Raw genomic sequence first — 21,669 nt, forward strand, 5'->3', positions numbered from 1 at the left:
AAATTTGAATGTTTATGCCCTTATGACAGATAGTCATGCCAAACAAAATAGTTAAGAAATAACATTTTCGATATGTATTCTTCACGTCAGCATAATTTTTGCAGGAATTTTTTTTATTTTGTTAGGATGTTAGAAGGGGTAAAATTTATCAGCAAATTTAAATTTTTCAAGAAAATTAAAAAAATCTTTTTTGTTTACCAATCTATTAATGTTTGAATTGACATTGAGGGGTCTATTTATTGAAAAACCCCAGAAGTGATACTGTTTTAAAAATGTACCTCTCATTGTATCCAAGGCTACTGTCAGAAAGATTGTAAACATGTCACGACTCTGTTGTTGGGTGTCCCAGGACCAGGGGCTCCTTCCCTGTCCCTAACGCTAGGGGCGCCCTAGCTCACCCTGTTCCCCGGATTACTTCTGATGGTGAAGACGCCAGGGCCACGTACCTTGCCTTAGCTCCTGAATCCACTCTTGGAATGTGCCCTTCCCCCACCCAGGGAAGAGGGGAGTAGTAGTGTACTGTAATACACCAATAAGACTCGCAAGGTAATAAGAACAGGGGTAACCAAAAATACCAAACATACAAATATACTCACACATACAACAGAGGAATGCATCGGGGAGTGGAAGATGGGGTTAAACCAATGTAGGAAAAGAAAGGGAATTACCACACACTCAAAAACTAGCAACGGTCACAGTAAATCCACCAAATGCCTTCTCCAATAATAACCACTAACAACCACCATCTATGCAGCAAAACCTAGCTCTGACAATGAGTGCTAGCCAGAGCCCAGATTATATAGGAGATGGGAGTGGCTAACAGTGCACAGCTGAAAGCCTTAACTCAGGAAAGCTTCTAGGAGCTTTCAACTGAGCAGATTAACTGCACTGCTAAAAGAAATTTACACCATTTACTATGAAGGTGAAGTGCTTCTAATCACTGCAGGAGTAGCAGAAATCAGATGCTGCAGTCTTCTGGCTCCTCTCTGTCGCGGTAAACCCATGACAAAACCCTCTAGGTGCTACACAGGAATTAATGCAAATTGGAATAAAATAATGAAAAAATATATATTTTCCACTAAAATATTGCTTCACTCATGCATTTTTAATTTTCACTGGAGGTAATAGGACTTAATTAACTCCACAGTTTATTACGCAATTTCTCCCAAATGAAGTAATACACTTACAGTATGTGATTGAAAACTACTGTTTTGGTATGTGGCAGGGCTCGATACAGAAGAAGCAACATTTTATTTTTGGAGAGAAATTTTAGCTACAATAAATTACAGACTCTGTGTTACTTTTGAAGAGTCCATGAGGTGCCAAAACATTATAAACCCCCCAAAATTGACCTAATTTTGGAATCTATACCACTCAAGAAATTCTTTTAGTGGTGAAGTAACTATTTTGGACCCACAGGTGCTTCATAAAAGGTTATAACATTGGGATGCAAAAATGTTGCTTTAGCCTTAAATTTGTAATTTTCACAAAAGGTAATAGAAGAAGATGAACCACATAATTGGTTACGCAGTTTCTCCTGAACATAGCAATATCCTATATGTAGTCAAAAATGGCTGTTTAGGCACATGGCAGCGCTCGTAATGTCACATTTGTCTGAATCTCCGAGGTGCCAAGACAGCAGAAACACCTCACAAGTGACCCCATTTTCGAAGAAAAACACTCAAGAAATTCATGTAGAGGTGTGATGAGCATTTTTAACCACAGGTGCTTCACAGCATTTTATAACATTGAGCCATAAAAATTAAAGCTTAACTTATTTCCTCTAAAATGTTCCTTCAGCCTCAAGTATTTCATTCTCACAGGAGGTAAGAGAAGAAAGTGGACCGCATCATTTTTTATGTAGTTTCTCTTGAACACCGTGATACCCCATAAGTGGCTGGTTAATATTTTTGGTCTTTTGGCAGGGCTTGGATGGATAAGAGTGCTATTTGGCTGATGGAATGCAATTTTGTCTGGAATAGATTGCTGACACCATGTTGCTTTGCAGAGCCCCAATGGTGACACAATGGTGAGAAAACAAGCATAACTGACCACATTTTGGAGACTATACCAGTCAAGAAGTTCATCCAGGGTTATAGTGACTATTTTGAACTCACATGTGCCTCACAGAATTTGATGAACCCACAATTTGATGCACAATTTCTGCTGAATGCAGTGGTACCCCCATAAGTACTCGGAAACTACTGTTTGGACACATGGAAGGGCTCGGCAGGGTAGGGGCGCTAACTGACTTTTGGAGTGCAGATTTGGCTGGAATAGATTGCAAATTACATTTGCAGAGTCCCCTACATGCCAAAATGGAAGACAACCACAAAGTGACCCCATTTTGGAATTTACACCCCTCAGTGAATTCATCTATGGATGCAGTGATTATTTTGGTCTCACAATTGTTTCACATGGACTAGATGTTGCAGAGGGAAAATTTAAAATATACCAGCTTACTTCCAATGCATTGTGCCAGCTTGTCCTGGAAACACGCATCCTGTAGATTGTTAAATAATAATAATAATTTTATCTATATGGCGCCAACATATTCCGCAGCAATTTACATTTTAGAGGGGACTTGTACAGACAATAGACATTACAGCATAACAATAAACACAGTTCAAAATAGATACCAGGAGGAATGAGGGCCCTGCTGCTCGCAAGCTTAGAATCTATGAGGAAAAGGAGAGACACGAGAGGTGGATGGTAACAATTGCTTTAGTTATTCGGACCAGCCATAGTGTAAGGCTCGGGTGTTCATGAACCAGTCATCAGCCTAAGTATGTAGCAGTACAGACACAGAGGGCTATTAAATGCAGAAAGCATGTGAGAACATGATGCGAGGAACCTGGTTATGGTAAAAATATTGAATGGGCCACACAGGGATGGTTAGGTTAATGCGTTTAGGCGGTAGGCCAGGCTAAACAAATGCGGTTTTGGGGCACGCTTAAAACTGAGGGTATTGGGGATTAATCAAATTAACCTGGGTAGGGCACTCCAAAGAATTGGCGCAGCACGTGAAAAATCTTGGAGTTCTTCTCTCTACAGTAATGCCATAAATGTGATAAAAAAAGATGTATAAAGTAAGACGACACCACAGGAACAAAAGTCAGATGGAGACCAAAGTGACTCCATCAACCTAATCACAGTGAGTGGTTCTGTTGGGGATTTGCTCTGAATCATGTTTATTTGTGGATATTATGACAGAAACCGTTATGTCAGTGTTGAACACGTGATAAATTTGAACTGTGCATTAAGGCTCATGCAGTGATCCGTGATACTCGGTATGAGCTCTGATAGCAATACATAGACTGTCCGCTGATCTTTCAACCAGAACTTAGAGGATTGTGCAGCTTAGGTAAGGAGACCTGGGGACGGTCTCTGTGCATTGTGGTCCATATTCAGAACAGAAATATAAGAATTGCTTTTATTTATATACGTATATAAAGAAAAAAGGCGCACACACAGAGCCGAAACGTCATGCACAAATGGGCTAATAAAATAGCTTTTTCTGCACTAAAATGATGGCGTGCTGATTCTTGGACTTTTTCTTTGATTTTTCACCATATTCTGAGAGCCATATTTTTTTTATTTACAAATCTGTAAATAAACTAGGAGTGGGTAAAAAATGCATAAGTGGTGCACGTGTTTCTATTTGTTCCACTCGTGATTTTGGCTTATAAAAACTGATGTAAAATACTGACTAAATACTGAATGTGTGAATGTGACCTAATGCAACTGACCACCACAGCAGGCACACCCCAAAACCATTATAGAGCCTTGGGGTTACCATAGTAACCATCATGACCCCATGATCATGGGTTTACAATGGGGCTAAGCCTCCTGATAGTGTTGGCATTATTGACAGTGGCATCAAGGAGTTTACCCCTTAACGACCAGCAGTATTTCAGTTTTTTAATTTCCGTTTTTTGCTCTCCTTCTCAGAGCCATAACTTTTTTATTTTCTGGTCAATATGGCCATGTGAGGGATTGTTTTTTGTGGGACAAGTTGTACTTTTCAACAGCATCATTGGAAAATGGGGAAAAAAATCCAAGTGCGGTGAAATTGCAAAAAAAATGCAATTCCACAGTTGTTTTTTGTTTGTTTTTAACCATGTCCGCTAAATGCTAAAACTGACCTGCCACTATGATTCTCCAGGTAATTACTAGTTCATAGACACCAAACATGTCTAGTTTCTTTTTAATTTAAGTGGTGAAAAAAAGTCCAAAAATTGTAAATAAAGGTGCAATTTTCCAAGACCTGTAGCATCTCCATTTTTCGTGATCTGGGGCTGGGTGAGGGCTTATTTTTTGAGCACCGAGCTGCCATTTTTATTGATACAATTTTGGTGTAGAAATGATCTTTTGCTCGCCCGTTATTGCATTTTATTGCAATGTAGTGGCGACCAAAAAAACGTAATTCTAGCATTTTGAATTATTTTCTCATTACGCTATTTAGCGATTGGGTTAATTATTTTTTTATATTGATAGATCGGGTGATTCTGAATGCGGCGATACCAAATTTGTGTATATTGATATTTTTATTGTTTTATTTTGAATAGGGCGAAAGGGGGTGGTTTGAACTTTTTTTTTTTAAATATTTAAAAAAAATTTTTTTTTTTTTTGCATGCTTCAATAGTGTCTATATGATACTAGAAGCTGCAATACTTTGATCGCCTCTGCTACACACGGCAATGATCAGATCACTTGTGTGTAGCAGAAATGCTCACTTGCTATGAGCGCCGACCATGGGGCAGCCATGGCCCCATGGCAATGACAACCATAGAGGTCTGCAACCATAGAGGTCTGCTACAGTGACGGGGTCACCGATGGGCGGGATTAGCGATGCACTTCCAATAAACGCAAGTTAAACGTCACTGTCAGTGTCATTCAACTACTTAACAGCAGTGGGTAGATCGGCTGTTGCGGGCACATGTCAGCTGTATAGATCACCTTTCATGTGCCCGGAAAGGTGCAGGCTCAGCGCCGGAGCCCGAACCAAATAGGGAGAGTTTGACATGGGCGTACTATTACGCTCAATGTCGGAAAGGGGTTAAACGGCCATGATCTGTGAATACACCAGTTGTGACCAAGGCAGTACTTGACAGGGAGTTTAGTGTTCCCTTTATTTTTTTGAGCAGTGCAGTATATGTAAACTTCTGGTTTCAACTATACCAAATACTTGACTATTAGTGGAGGCCGACCTTTGGCAAACCCAGCATTGCTATTTTTTTCATTAAATGTGTGCATATATACATGTAATGTAGTGTGAGTGTATTAAAATACTCGCCTACCGCTGCTCTCTCTGGGATACAGTGTGGTCCCGTTCCTTTTCTCATTGATGTCATTGCAATTCAGATTAGCCGGCTCACTATGTGCTCTATGTGTGAAATGGAAGTAGTTTATGTAGTCTCGTTCTGACACACCAAAGCTTACATTGTAAAAGTCACTTTCCATTCATGCAGAGGGCAGTGTGTCCCAGAGAGTCTGAAGAGTGGTGACGTCACTCAGAAGAGGAGCAGAACAGTGATAGATCCTGAAGAGTTTATTAACAAACTCACGCTACACACAACACGCATATACAGAAATTTAATGTAAAAAAATATTAATGGGAGTGCTTATTTAACCCCTTCATGACCTTGGGATTTTCCGTTTTTCCGTGTTCTTTTTTCGCTCCCCTCCTTCCCAGAGCCATAACTTTTATATTTTTCCGTCAATATGTCCATGTGAGGGCTTATTTTTTGCGGGACGAGTTGTACTTTAGAACGACATTATTGGTTTTACCATGTCATGTACTAGAAAATGGGAAAAAAATTCCAAGTGGTGCGGTGAAATTGCAAAAAAAGTGCAATCCAATGCGTGTTTTTTGTTTGGCTTTTGTGCTAGGTTCACTAAATGCTAAAATTGACATTATGATTCATCGGGTCATTACGAGTTGATAGACACCAAACACGTCTAGGTTATTTTTTTATCTAAGTGGTGAAAAAAAATTCCAAACTTTGGTAAAAAAAAAAAAATTGCGCCATACTCCGATACCCGTAGCGTCTCCATTTTTCGTGATCTGGGGTCGGCTGAGGGCTTATTTTTTGCGTGCCGAGCTGACTTTTTAGTGATACAATTTTGGTGCAGATACGTTCTTTTGATCGCCCGTTATTGCATTTCAATGCAATGTCGCGGCAACCAAAAAAGCGTAATTCGGGCATTTTGATTTTTTTTCTCGCTACGCTGTTTAGCAATCAGGTCAATTCTTTTTTTTATTGATAGATCGGGCGATTCTGAACGCAGCGATACCAAATATGTGTATATTTGATTTAATTTTTATTGTTTTATTTTGAATGGGGCAAAAGGGGGGTGATTTAAACAGAACAGTGGAGGGAGCAGATATACAACTTAAGTCCTGCTCTTCCTCCACTGCTGTCCCTGACTCCCTGTGTGCTGTGCGGCGGGGCCCCTGACTGTAGGTGAGTACTAACCAGTCACCATTGGGACGCGCCATGTAGGAGAGCAGAGAGACTCTCTCTGCTCAGTCTGGTGAGGAAAGCGTTCATTGGCCAGCCTCTCTCCCTGCATGACATGCCCCCCTTTTGAACTCCTGCACTCCGTGCGCCGCTCTCTCCATGGCACAGGGTGTTAGCATGATTACAGGAGGGAGTGAGAGGGGCCGATGCTACATGATACGGGGCCTGCCTGCAGAGACCACCCTCCACCTCCCGGCCCCAGAGCAGTGGCACCAGCAGTATGTCCGCCCCTGGCTGGGGGCCCCTAGGGCAGTGGGGGCCCTAGGCAGCTGCCTAGTCTGCCTGCCCCTAACGACGGCCCTGACTGTACCTACATTTTATATCTTTTATTTATAATTTAAGGTATGTCCCTAACATCCAGCAGATCTGTGGTGGTCCACGTCCTAAGACTCAAAACACTGTGCTTTTAAAGGAGTCCGATCAGGATTTACTCTGCACCGCTCTGCAATCCTGTTCTACATGATGTATAACCACATATCACAGAGCTCTGCTACTGCTGTTTCACACCGCTTTTGGGACAAAATAATCACCTGACAGGTAATGTCTACTACTTTACAACGTTTATGTACTATTCCTAAATTAGATTAGAGATAGGACATAGTTAAGTCTGTTGGCACTGTTAATTTGTGAGAATTAAGCGTTATTTTTGGTCATATTATGTGAGTGCATCCCAAGTATTATTTAAAGATGTCCTGTCAGCTCCCATGACATGCCTGTTTTTAGAAATAATTTTATTCGCAATCATTTCTAATTCTGGAGCATCTCTTCTTAAATCTATGCTCTTCTGTTATTTCTCCTAGAAAATTATGAATAATTTCGCAACTGGGTCCTCTTGTTAAAAGTGTCTGTACCTAAACTTTCATCCCAAGTGAAATAGTTCTACAATCAACATTTTACTGAAAATAGTAACTTTAATATCCAAAGGCCCGGAAAAGCTGTTTTCCACTTGTTCCTCAATTGTAGCTTGTAAATGAACCGTACTTTGCCCCCACAAAGTCCTAGGGTCACCGTAGGTGATTCCAGACAGGACAGGCCCTTATATACATCATACTTACTTTTTTGTTATTAAGAAGCGACAGTTGTGTTAGGTTTAATACTGAGCTACATTTACCGTATTTTTCGGACTATAAGACGCACCATACTATAAGACGCAACCCAAATTTGGGGTGAAAATTGCAGAAAAAAAGATTTTTTATAAGATGGGGGTCCGTCTTATTGTCCCAATTTAAGATCTCTTACCTGAGGGCAGGCAGTGGCAGAGCAGGGTCACAGGAGGCATGGTGGTGGCAGAGGTGAGGTGATGCTGAGGTGCGGTGGGCGGAACGGCGTGCACCTGAGCAGGGTCCCATCCTGCTTAGGTGGGCGATGCCATGGCCTGGTGTCCATGGGGAGGTTGCTGTGGCGGCGGCAGATGTGCGGTCACTTCCTCAGGTGGCAGCGGCCAGGGTCCCTTCCACATTTGAGGTGACGCCACAGCAGTAGTGAAGGAGAGCTGCAGAGCTGGGTGGTTTTCCTGGTGGCGGCGGGCTTACCGGCATTGTGGCGGCGACAGAGGTGCGGGCATGATGTGGCGCGGTGAGCTGTATGGCGTGAGCAGGGTCCCTTCCATATTTGAGGTGAATCCGCGGCCCGGTATTGATGGAGAGCAGCAGCGCTGGTGAGTTACGGTATTTTCCGGTGGCGCAGCCTCCCGCGGCCATTTTCCTGAAGCCCTGGGACGCAGAGTAGTGAATCTGCGCACGCGTGGCCTCAGCAAGATGGCCGCCGCCACCGGAAAATACCGTAACTCACCAGCGCTGCTGCTCTCCATCAATACCGGGCCACGGATTCACCTCAAATGTGCACAAGACCCTGCTCACGCCATACAGCTCACCGCGCCACATCATCCCCGCACCTCTGTCGCCGCCACAATGCCGGTAAGCCTGCGTTCCAAATATAAGACGCACCCCCCATTTTCCTCACAATTTTTGGGGGGAAAAAGTGCGTCTTATATTCCAAAAAATACGGTAATCTGTTTGAGTAAGCTACAGTCTTTTTATGTTTGAGTAAGCTACAGTAGTATATATATGTATGCCTGTCTTTTCTTTTCCTTTTGTCCCTTCCACCGTGTTTTTCCTTACCCTTTACCCTTCACCTCTATTAAATTTATAAAATCAATAAAAATTATTTGAAAGAAAAGTGTCTGTACCTGCACACACTGGCTGTCCAATGAAGAGTACTAAGAAAGGACTTCAGAATAATATTTTATGGGAAATACAATTATGAAGAAAAACAAACATGTCCAAAGAGCAAACAAGTCCTCTTTAAATGGGGTTTGAAAAATAAATAATTATCAACCAATCATGATTCAGTAGTCATGCTTTTTACATTGTCCTCTCATTCCAAATACATGTATTTAGTCCTTATTGTATGTAAGCAATGCTGAAGCTGCAATCCAAAACTTTCTACGTTTCGGTCTATAGAATAGACCTTCAGCAGTATACAGATTGCCCAGTAATGATGCTTGATCCAGAGAAACTATGCAAAGGCAGATAAGCTGTATCCACCGCTGTTTCTTTGGATCAAGCATTCTTACTGGGTAATCCGTGTACTGATGAAGGTTTATTGTATAGACCAAAAGGTCAAACATTTTGGATAGCTGTTTTTCCATACATTTTTCATCTTTTCATCACATCTGAGTGCCATGTTTTATATGCACATTGTTACTGGGAAAAATTCCACTTTGGCACCTACTGACCAGAGATGCCAGGTTTTTCCTTATCAATGAGTGTGTGGAAAACATTGGACTGCACTCCAATGACATTTTTCCTTCTACATCTACTCTTCACCCAAGAGAATCAGAGTTTGAACTTATGTGCAAAAACATGGACATTTATGGATGTATGGGGTTGGGAATATGTATTGTAGTGCAGCAGGGTTGGTGTAGTGTGACAGACAGGCAGAGACTCAGGAAAGTTGAAAGCAAATGTCTTTTAATGTTCAAAAAAACTCACAAAATGAACAGCACACGGTTTTCTCCGGATTGCAGCTGGGACGTCACCACAGTCCGTATTCGAGACCGATTGCCGGGGGCGATTGCACCACCGTGTCACGTTGAGGGGTGCCAGGCGTTTGCTGCTCTTGGCTCTTTGTTACTGCACACTTAAGCTGGATGTTGCAGAGCCACCTGCTCTGCAGTTTGCAAACAAACTCTGACACACCCAACTCTTTGCTGCAGGGTTTTTAAATGGAATCTGTGGCCATGGGCCACTTGTAAGATCCGGTCTGGAGGGAGTGGACCACATCTCTACCATCCTGTAGTCCGCTTCAAAAATAAAAGCACTTAATGGGTTTTCCTAAACTTTGCCTTGGTCAAATAACTTGACCAGGTCCACACTTACTTTTATTTTGCACTGCAGCCACAGCTATATCTGTGACTGCTATGCACTCCAGCGGGTTTAATCCATTTCTATGCGCATCCTGGGGGATACATATCAATCCTCGCATATGATCCCCCTCATTGCCTCACAGTATATATTTATGGAAGTATGCAGTAGATGTATAGAGTATGGGTATGCTTCAGAAGAGAGATACCAAAGAAGTCTGGCCAACAATCTCTGTAATAAACCTTCGAAGAAGCCTTCATGGTGGTCTGGGCTGACTTATAAGTACTGTAATCCCTGGTATATTTTGCAATCTGATTATACTTTACAGACCTGTAGTGCAGGACTGTTATATGACCACTATATGGTGATAATAATTAGTCTTTGTATAGAAATAGTATACGCTTGCCTCTGACTAAGGCCAGTCTCACACGTCCAGATAATTCCGGTACTGGAGAAAACGGTACCGGAGTTATCCGTGTCCGTGTGTCTGTGTGCTTATGTAGGCCATCCGTGTGGGATCCGTGTGATGTCCGTGAGTACGTTTTTAAGGTCCGTGTGCTGTCCGTGTGCTGTCCTTGTGTCCGTGTCCGTGTATTGCAACAATTTTTACAATTTTAACCCTATGACAGGAAAAACGCACTCGGACAGCACACGGACAGCACACGGATGTCACACGGACAGCATCCGTGTGCGGTACGTGTTTACACGGACCTATTGACTTTAATGGGTCCATGTGATCCGTGCGCTCCCACGAACACTGACATGTCTCCGTGTTTTGCAAACGTACACACGGTCCGGGAAAAATCACTGATATCTGCAGAGACACATTCATTTTAATTTGTCTACGTGTGTCAGTGTCTCCGGTACGTGAGAAAACTGTCACTACACGTACCGGAGCCACTGATGTGTGAAACCGGCCTAAAAGAGTAAGTGTAAGCTTGCACCTGACTATGTCATAGGGTTTTCTTGTTTCTATTTTCATTTTAATTGTCCTATATTTTGTATTCATTTTGGGAAATAATCTAAAGCTACACAAATTCCCTGTGGCATCCTAACTAGTAATAGTTAAGGTATCCTGCCTGGGATATGTCCATTTTTCTATACAGCCAACATCCTACAGAATATTTGTATTGCAATGTTAATGCCAAGATGTTTCCTGCATTCTCAGTAATCTTATTCCATGTACCAATACACCCCATAGTGCCTACGTCAACTGCAAAAACTTTGTACCTAGGACTTTGAATATTTAGTCTTACTACAGCAACAAATGTTTGCTAGTAGCATTCTGTTCCTCCTACCCTATACTTCAAAGGGACTGCCCTAAATACTTTGATATGTAATATCTCACTGCGGACTTTGGGCAGGCCTTCAGGACCTCAATATTATGTCCCTGTACCCAAGTACTTGATATTTATTAACCAAACGTTCTGTTCACCATATCTCACCGTAACTTTGTTACTAACTACACTTGTAAACTATACATGTACATTTCTTTTTGAACTAATGTTCTATTTGTATAGTAAAAAAAAATAAAAATCTAGTAAGGAAAAATGATTTTCCTGACATACCCTAAACAATAATCCATCTGATAAATATTAACTCCAACTAACAGAGAACAAATGTAATTGCATCTTCTATTTGAGATAACAGAAACAGAAACTGACAGATGTTCAGTTTTAACTACAGAAACATTTCTAGAACAGGGCCGTCCCTGGGAATTATGGTCACTTGGCAACTAGAAGACACAGGATCCTTGCATTCATTGCAGAACATTCCATCAATCTTAGTTCAGCATTCATTAAAGAAAATAAAGAGGATACAGTTCAAGTCTGAACACCAAGCACAGATCTGTGATTTGTTGTGTGGGTATGTGCAGGATCAGTGTAGAAAATCTATCCAGCACTTATGAATGAGCGGTAATTCCCAGAGAGCCCCCAGCTAAAGATTTCATGGAGGAGGAAGAGTTATGACCTGCAAAGTCTGCCTGATGTGAGTGCTCTTGGCAGAGACTCTAACGGAATAAACTGACAGAATGTTCGGTGCCTCTCACACTTCTTGATGTAAACAGAGAACGACAAGCATGGGTGGCTGATCATTTTACATGTGGGTAGTGTCAAATCATGTTGTGATAGAATCCTGCAACAAAGCTACCCACTCAGCATGTGTGTTTGATGGAGGAATGACATGCTAACAATTCTTTCACTACCCACTCTACCCTTCGGTCTTCAAGGTCATTCCAGATCAAGCACCAAGAAACAATCGCTATACAGTAAGGAGGCATACAAGTAGGCACAGGCATGAGCTGAAATGGAAGTGTAGTTGCTTTGTGTGTTCAAGATTATTCACATTCAGCTTTTTTAATATTTTATAGAATGAGAAATAAACAGTTTTTTTGTGTTTTAATAGGCAACAACTTTGTTTTGTTCTGATAAGTATCTTTTTAACCCCTTCACCCCGAAGCCTGTTTTCAACTTCCTGACCAGGCCATTTTTTTCAATTCTGACCACTGTCACTTTATGAGGTCATAACTTTGAAACGCTTCAAAGGATCCTGGTGACTCTGAGAATGTTTTCTCGTGACATATTGCACTTTATGATAGTGGTAAAATTTCTTCGATATAACTTGCGTTTATTTGTGAAAAAAATGGAAATTTGGCGAAAATATTGAAAATTTTGCTATTTTTAAACTTTTAATTTTTATGCCCTATTATCATACAAAATAGTTAATAAATAACATTACCCACATGTCTGCTTTACATTAGCACAATTTTGGAAACATATTTTTTTTGTTAGGAAGTTACCGTATATACTCGAGTATAAGCCGAGATTTTCAGCCCAAATTTTTGGGCTGAAAGTGCCCCTCTCGGCTTATACTCGAGTCACGGTCTGTGGCAGGGTCGGCGGGTGAGGGAGAGAGGGCGCTGAGGCATACTCACCTAGTCCCGGCGCTCCTGACGCTCCCCCTGCCCATCACACGGTCTCCGGGTGCCGCAGCTCTTCCCCTGTTCAGCGGTCACGTGGGACCGCTCATTAGAGAAATGAATATGGACTCCACTCCCATAGGGGTGGAGCCGCATATTCATTTCTCTAATCAGCGGTGCCGGTGACCGCTGATAGAGGAAGAGGCTGCGGCACCCGGAGACCAGCTGTAAGGGGGAAGGAGCGGGACGCCGGGAGCAGGTAAGTATCGCATATTTACCTGTCCACGATCCACACGCCGGGTGCCGCTCCATCTTCCCGGCATCTCTCCGCTCTGACTGTTCAGGTCAGAGGGCGCGATGACGCATATAGTGTGCACGCCGCCCTCTGCCTGATCAGTCAGTGCGGAGAGATGCCGGGACCGGACGCTGGGGAGCTGCAAGCAAGAGAGGTGAGTATGTGTTTTGTTTTTTTTATTGCAGCAGCAGCAGCGTTATATATGGCACAGATTTATGTGGAGCATCTATGGGGCCAAACTGAACGCTGCAGAGCATTATATATGGGGCAGCTTTATAATGAGCATCTATGGGGCCAAACTGAACAGTGCAGAGCATATAGGGCACAGCTATATAAGGAGCATCTATGGGGCCAAACTGAACGGTGCAGAGCATATAGGGCACAGCTATATAAGGAGCATCTATGGGGCCAAACTGAACGGTGCAGAGCATATAGGGCACAGCTATATAAGGAGCATCTATGGGGCCAAACTGAACGGTGCAGAGCATATAGGGCACAGCTATATAAGGAGCATCTATGGGGCCAAACTGAACAGTGCAGAGCATATAGGGCACAGCTATATAAGGAGCATCTATGGGGCCAAAATGAACGGTGCAGTGCATATAGGGCACAGCTATATAAGGAGCATCTATGGGCCAAACTGAACAGTGCAGAGCATATAGGGAACAGATTTATAATGAGCATCTATGGGGCCAAACTGAACAGTGCAGAGCATATAGGGAACAGATTTATAATGAGCATCTATGGGGCCAAACTGAACAGTGCAGAGCATATAGAGCACAGCTTTATAATGAGCATCTATGGGGCCAAACTGAACGGTGCAGAGCATATATGGCACAGCTTTATATGGAGCATCTATAGGGCCATAATGAACGGTGCAGAGCATTGTATATGGGGTACAGCTTTATATGGAGCATCTATGGGGCCATAATGAACGGTGCAGAGCATTCTATATGGCACAGCTATATATGGATAATATATGGGGCAATAATCAATGGTATGGAGCATTATATATGGCACAGCTTTATATGGAGCATCTATGGGGCAATAATGAATGGTATGGAGCATCTATTTTTATTTTTGAAATTCACCGGTAGCTGCTGCATTTTCCACCCTAGGCTTATACTCGAGTCAATAAGTTTTCCCAGTTTTTTGTGGCAAAATTAGGGGGCTCGGCTTATACTCGGGTCGGCTTATACTCGAGTATATACGGTATAAGGGTTAAAAGTTGACCAGCGATTTCTCATTTTTACAATATTTGCAAAACCATTTTTTTTAGGGACCACCTCACACTTGAAGTGACTTTGAGGGGCCTATATGACAGAAAATGCCCCAAAATGACACCATTCTAAAAACTGCGCCTCTCAAGGTACTCAAAACCACATTAAAGAAGTTTATTAACCCTTCAGGTGCTTCACAGGAATTTTTGGAATGTTTAAAAAAAATTGAACATTTAACTTATTTTTACTTCAGATCCAATTTGTTTTATTTTACTAAGGGTAACAGGAGAAATTGGACCACAAAAGTCGTTGTACAATTTGTCCTGAGTACGCCGATACCCTATATTTGGGGGTAAACGACTGTTTGGGCACAGGGCAGTTTACGGAAGGTGAAGGTGCGCCACTTGACTTTTCAATGTAAAATTTGCAGGAATCGAGAGCGTACACCATGTCGCGTTTGGAGAGCCTCTGATATGCCTAAACAGTGGAAACCCCCCACAAGTGACACCATTTTGGAAAGTAGACCCCCTAAGGAACTAATCTAGATGTGTAGTGAGCACTTTGAACCCCCAAGTGCTTCACAGAAGTTTATTATATAGAGCCGTAAAAAAAAAATCATATTTTTTTCACAAAAATAATCTTTTCGCCCCAAATTTTTTATTTTCCCAAGGGTAACAGGAGAAATTGGACCCCAAAAGTTGTTGTGCAATTTGTCCTGAGTACACTGATACCCCCTATGTGGGGGTAAACCACTGTTTGGGCGCATGGCAGTTCTCGGAAAGGAAGGAGCGCCGTTTGACTTTTCAATGCAAAATTGGCTGGAATTGAGATCGAACACCATGTCGCGTTTGGAGAGCCCCTGATGCGCCTAAACAGTGAAAACCCCCACAAGTGACCCCATTTTGGAAAGTAGACCCCCTAAGGAACTTATCTAGATGTGTGGTGAGCACCTTGAACCCCCAATTGTTTCACTAAAGTTTAGAATGTAGAGCCGTGAAAATTTAAAAATCATCTATTTTCCCAAGGGTAACAGGTGAAATTGGACTGCAAAATTTGTTGTCCAATTTGTCCTGAGTACGCTGATACCCAATATGTGCGGGGGAACCACCGTTTGGGCGCATGGCAGAGCTCGTTAGGGAAGGAGCACTGTTTTGGAATGCAGACTTTGATGGAAAGGTCTGCGGGCATCACGTTGGGTTTGCAGAGCCCCTGATGCACCTAAACAGTAGAAACCCCCACAAGTGACCCCATATTGGAAACTAGACCCCCAAGGAACTTTTCTAGATGTGTTGTGAGAACTTTGAACCCCCATGTGTTTCACTAAAGTTTATAACGCAGAGCCGTGAAAATAAAAAATATATTTTTTTCCACGAAAATGATATTTTAGCCCCCAAATTTTTATTTTCACAAGTGTAACAGGAGAAATTGGACTGCAAAAGTTGTTGTCCAGTTTGTCCTGAGTACACTGATACCCCATATGTGGGGGGGGGGGAACTGTTATGAACTATACTTTTTGGCTCCCTCTTGTGGTCACTAGCGGTATGTGTCATGATCTCAATGGCAAGAGATCATAGCATCAGCATATATAGGAACTAGCTCTTGGAAGATGGAAACTGAGCTGACCATGAACTAAACCTAACGCACAACTAGCAGTGGCCGGGTAGCATGCCTACGTTGATTCTAGATGCCCAGCACCAGCCGGAGGACTAAATAAAACTAGCAGAGGAAAATATTAGTCCTAGCTCACCTCTAGAGAAATACCCCGAAAGGAGACAGAGGCCCCCCACATGTATTGGCGGTGAATCAAGATGAAATAACAAACGTAGTATGAAAATAGGTTTAGCAAATTTGAGGTCCACTTACTACATAGCAGAAGACAGGAAGGACACTTTCATGGTCAGCTAAAAACCCTATCAAAACACCATCCAGAAATTACTTTAAAACTCTGGCATTAACTCATAACACCAGAGTGGCAATTCCTGTTCACAAGAGCTTCCCAGACACAGTAACGAAACTACAGCTGTGAACTGGAACAAAAATGCAAACACAAACATGGACAAGAGTCCAACTTATCTAGTAGTTGTCTAGGAGCAGGAACAAGCACAGAGAGGCTTCTGATAACATTGTTGACCGGCAAGCAACTAACAGAGCAGCAAGGTTATATAGCGACTCCCACATCTTGATGGGAACAGGTGAACAGAGAAGATGAAGACACCAGTTCAATTCCACCAGTAGCCACCGGGGGAGCCCAGAATCCAAATTCACAACAGTACCCCCCCCTCAAGGAGGGGGCACCGAACCCTCACCAGAACCACCAGGGCGATCAGGATGGGCCCTATGAAAGGCACGAACCAGATCAGAGGCATGAACATCAGATGCATTCACCCAAGAATTATCCTCCTGGCCGTATCCCTTCCACTTGACCAGATACTGGAGTCTCCGTCTGGAAACACGAGAGTCTAAGATTTTCTCCACAACGTACTCCAACTCACCCTCAACCAACACCGGAGCAGGAGGCTCAACGGAAGGCACAACCGGTACCTCATACCTGCGCAATAATGACCGATGAAAAACGTTATGAATAGAAAAGGATGCAGGGAGGTCCAAACGGAAGGAAACAGGGTTAAGAATCTCCAATATCTTATACGGGCCGATGAACCGAGGCTTAAACTTAGGAGAAGAGACCCTCATAGGGACAAAACGAGAAGACAACCACACCAAGTCCCCAACACGAAGACGAGGACCAACACGACGACGGCGGTTAGCAAAAAGCTGAGTCTTCTCCTGGGACAACCTCAAATTGTCCACCACCTGCCCCCAGATCTGATGCAATCTCTCCACCACAGCATCCACTCCAGGACAATCCGAAGATTCCACCTGACCAGAGGAAAATCGAGGATGAAACCCCGAATTACAGAAAAACGGGGACACCAAAGTGGCAGAGCTGGCCCGATTATTGAGAGCGAACTCCGCCAATGGCAAAAAAGCAACCCAATCATCCTGGTCAGCAGACACAAAACACCTCAGATATGTCTCCAGGGTCTGATTAATCCGCTCAGTCTGGCCATTCGTCTGAGGATGGAAAGCGGACGAAAAAGATAAATCTATGCCCATCCTAGCACAGAATGCCCGCCAAAATCTAGACACGAATTGGGTCCCTCTGTCAGAAACGATATTCTCAGGAATACCATGCAAACGAACAACATTTTGAAAAAACAGAGGAACCAACTCGGAAGAAGAAGGCAACTTGGGCAGAGGAACCAAATGGACCATCTTAGAGAAACGGTCACACACCACCCAGATGACAGACATCTTCTGAGAAACAGGCAGATCTGAAATAAAATCCATCGAGATGTGCGTCCAAGGCCTCTTAGGAATAGGCAAGGGCAACAACAATCCACTAGCCCGAGAACAACAAGGCTTGGCCCGAGCACAAACGTCACAAGACTGCACAAAGCCTCGCACATCTCGTGACAGGGAAGGCCACCAGAAGGACCTTGCCACCAAATCCCTGGTACCAAAAATGCCAGGATGACCTGCCAACGCAGAAGAATGAACCTCAGAGATGACTCTACTGGTCCAATCATCAGGAACAAACAGTTTATCAGGTGGGCAACGATCAGGTCTATCCGCCTGAAACTCCTGCAAGGCCCGCCGCAGGTCTGGAGAAACGGCTGACAATACCACTCCATCCTTAAGGATACCTGTGGGCTCAGAGTTACCAGGCGAGTCAGGCTCAAAACTCCTAGAAAGGGCATCCGCCTTAACATTCTTAGAACCCGGTAGGTATGACACCACAAAATTAAACCGAGAGAAAAATAATGACCAGCGCGCCTGTCTAGGATTCAGGCGCCTGGCGGTCTCAAGATAAACCAAATTTTTGTGGTCAGTCAATACCACCACCTGATGTCTGGCCCCCTCAAGCCAATGGCGCCACTCCTCAAAAGCCCACTTCATGGCCAAAAGCTCCCGATTCCCAACATCATAATTCCGCTCAGCCGGCGAAAATTTACGGGAAAAGAAGGCACAAGGCCTCATCACGGAGCAGTCAGAACTTTTCTGCGACAACACTGCCCCAGCTCCGATCTCAGAAGCGTCGACCTCAACGTGAAAAGGTAGAGCAACATCAGGCTGACGCAACACAGGGGCAGAGGAAAAACGGCGCTTAAGCTCCCGAAAGGCCTCCACAGCATCAGGGGACCAATCAGCAACATCAGCACCCTTCTTAGTCAAATCGGTCAATGGCTTAGCAATATCAGAAAAACCAGCAATAAATCGACGATAAAAGTTAGCAAAGCCCAAAAATTTCTGAAGACTCTTAAGAGAAGAGGGCTGCGTCCAATCACAAATAGCTTGAACCTTGACAGGATCCATTTCAATGGAAGAGGGGGAAAAAATATATCCCAAAAAGGAAATCCTCTGTACCCCAAAAACACACTTAGAACCCTTCACACACAAAGAATTAGACCGCAAAACCTGAAAAACCCTCCTGACTTGCTGGACATGAGAGTCCCAGTCATCCGAAAAAATCAGAATATCATCCAGATACACAATCATAAATCTATCCAAATAATCGCGAAAAATATCATGCATAAAGGACTGGAAAACTGACGGAGCATTTGAAAGACCAAAAGGCATCACTAAATACTCAAAGTGGCCCTCGGGCGTATTAAATGCGGTTTTCCACTCATCCCCCTGCCTGATTCGCACCAAATTATACGCCCCACGAAGGTCAATCTTAGAGAACCACTTGGCCCCCTTTATGCGAGCAAACAAATCAGTCAGCAACGGCAATGGGTATTGATATTTAACAGTGATTTTATTCAAAAGCCGATAATCAATACATGGTCTCAAAGAGCCGTCTTTTTTTGACACAAAGAAAAAACCGGCTCCTAAGGGAGATGACGATGGACGAATATGTCCCTTTTCCAAGGACTCCTTTATATATTCACGCATAGCAGCATGTTCAGGCACAGACAGATTAAATAAACGACCCTTTGGGTATTTACTACCCGGGATTAAATCTATGGCACAATCGCACTCTCGGTGCGGAGGTAACGAACCAAGCTTGGATTCTTCAAAGACGTCACGATAGTCAGACAGGAACTCAGGAATTTCAGAGGGAATAGATGATGAAATGGAAACCACAGGTACATCCCCATGAGCCCCCTTACATCCCCAGCTCAACACAGACATAGCTTTCCAGTCGAGGACTGGGTTGTGAGATTGCAGCCAAGGCAATCCTAGCACCAAATCATCATGTAGATTATACAGCACCAGAAAGCGAATAATCTCCTGGTGATCCGGATTAATACGCATAGTTACTTGTGTCCAGTATTGTGGTTTATTATTAGCCAATGGGGTGGAGTCAATCCCCTTCAGAGGAATAGGAGTCTCCAAAGGCTCTAAATCATACCCACAGCGTTTGGCAAAGGACCAATCCATAAGACTCAAAGCGGCGCCAGAGTCGACATAGGCGTCCGTGGTAATAGATGACAAAGAGCAAATCAGGGTCACAGATAGAATAAACTTAGACGGTAAGGTGCAAATGGAAACAGATTTACCAAGCTTTTTAGTGCGCTTAGAGCATGCTGATATAACATGAGTAGAATCACCACAATAGAAACACAACCCATTTTTCCGTCTAAAATTCTGCCGCTCGCTTCGGGACAGAATTCTATCACACTGCATACTCTCTGGCGATTTCTCAGTGGACACCGCCAGATGGTGCACTGGTTTGCGCTCCCGCAAACGCCTATCGATCTGAATAGCCATTGTCATGGACTCATTCAGACCCGCAGGCACAGGGAACCCCACCATAACATCCTTAATGGCATCAGAGAGACCCTCTCTGAAAGTCGCCGCCAGGGCGCACTCATTCCACTGAGTAAGCACAGACCATTTACGGAATCTTTGGCAGTAAATTTCCGCTTCATCTTGCCCCTGAGATAGGGACATCAAAGTTTTTTCTGCCTGAAGCTCCAAATGAGGTTCGTCATAAAGCAACCCCAAGGCCAGAAAAAACGCATCCACATTGAGCAACGCAGGATCCCCTGGTGTCAATGAAAAAGCCCAGTCTTGAGGGTCGCCCCGGAGCAAGGAAATCACAATCCTGACCTGCTGTGCAGGATCTCCGGCAGAGCGAGATTTCAGGGACAAAAATAATTTGCAATTATTTCGAAAATTCTGAAACCCAGATCTATTCCCCGAGAAAAATTCCGGCAAAGGAATTCTCGGCTCAGATACAGGTGCATGACAAACAAAATCTTGCAAATTTTGTACCTTCGTGGCGAGATTATTCAAACCTGCAGTTACACTCTGAAGATCCATTGCAAACAGGTGAACACAGAGCCATTCAAAGGAGAGAAAAAAAAAAAAAAAAAAAAAATTTCAGCAGACTACTTATTTCTCTCCTTTCTCAGCCAAGGATTTTAACCCTTTAGTGGGCCGGTCAAACTGTCATGATCTCAATGGCAAGAGATCATAGCATCAGCATATATAGGAACTAGCTCTTGGAAGATGGAAACTGAGCTGACCATGAACTAAACCTAACGCACAACTAGCAGTGGCCGGGTAGCATGCCTACGTTGATTCTAGATGCCCAGCACCAGCCGGAGGACTAAATAAAACTAGCAGAGGAAAATATTAGTCCTAGCTCACCTCTAGAGAAATACCCCGAAAGGAGACAGAGGCCCCCCACATGTATTGGCGGTGAATCAAGATGAAATAACAAACGTAGTATGAAAATAGGTTTAGCAAATTTGAGGTCCACTTACTACATAGCAGAAGACAGGAAGGACACTTTCATGGTCAGCTAAAAACCCTATCAAAACACCATCCAGAAATTACTTTAAAACTCTGGCATTAACTCATAACACCAGAGTGGCAATTCCTGTTCACAAGAGCTTCCCAGACACAGTAACGAAACTACAGCTGTGAACTGGAACAAAAATGCAAACACAAACATGGACAAGAGTCCAACTTATCTAGTAGTTGTCTAGGAGCAGGAACAAGCACAGAGAGGCTTCTGATAACATTGTTGACCGGCAAGCAACTAACAGAGCAGCAAGGTTATATAGCGACTCCCACATCTTGATGGGAACAGGTGAACAGAGAAGATGAAGACACCAGTTCAATTCCACCAGTAGCCACCGGGGGAGCCCAGAATCCAAATTCACAACAGGTATGGCTCTTGGATACTCTTTCCCCAGGTTGGTAGTCACCTGGTTCGTTAAGACTCTGGGTGTTTCTATTTAAACTTCCTGGAGTCTTAGTCCATTGCCTGGCATCCATGTAATCAGTCCTTGTCTGGTTGCTCTTGTCTACTGGTCCTGATTTTTGCAAC

The sequence above is a fragment of the Ranitomeya variabilis genome, chromosome 6 (assembly GCF_051348905.1).
Source record: "Ranitomeya variabilis isolate aRanVar5 chromosome 6, aRanVar5.hap1, whole genome shotgun sequence".
Taxonomy (NCBI): domain Eukaryota; kingdom Metazoa; phylum Chordata; class Amphibia; order Anura; family Dendrobatidae; genus Ranitomeya; species Ranitomeya variabilis.